Below are 276 nucleotides of genomic sequence, written 5' to 3'. Positions count from 1 at the left end.
AAGATATTTTGGATGAAAACCGGGAGGCTTGTGACTGTCCCATTGACTGCCAAGTAAATAACACTGTCAAGGTCCAGAAAAGTATGAAAGACATCATCAAAATAGTCCATCTGCCATCAGTGGTTCAATCTGAATTTCATGAAGCGACGAGAATACTTTTTGTACGCAAAGAAAACAAAAATAACGACTTTATTCAACAATTCGCCTCCTCCGTGTCACCGTAGCTCCATTTTGGAGAGTATCTGTGTCAGCCGCACCACACGGATACATTTTCTA

At 40.9% G+C, this 276-nt stretch overlaps 1 protein-coding gene across 1 annotated transcript in view; it reads right to left on the bottom strand.

Annotated features, from left to right (window-relative positions):
- LOC107719500 (REST corepressor 1-like) overlaps positions 1–276 on the bottom strand; it is a 9,290-nt gene that overhangs the window by 6,694 nt on the left and 2,320 nt on the right. The gene's annotated exons all lie outside the window — the stretch shown is intronic.

The sequence above is a fragment of the Sinocyclocheilus rhinocerous genome, unplaced genomic scaffold (genome assembly GCF_001515625.1).
Source record: "Sinocyclocheilus rhinocerous isolate Xijiao unplaced genomic scaffold, SAMN03320098_v1.1 scaffold1234, whole genome shotgun sequence".
Taxonomy (NCBI): domain Eukaryota; kingdom Metazoa; phylum Chordata; class Actinopteri; order Cypriniformes; family Cyprinidae; genus Sinocyclocheilus; species Sinocyclocheilus rhinocerous.
The sequence above is the reverse complement of the archived record's forward strand: the minus strand, read 5'-3'. Positions and strand labels throughout refer to the sequence as shown.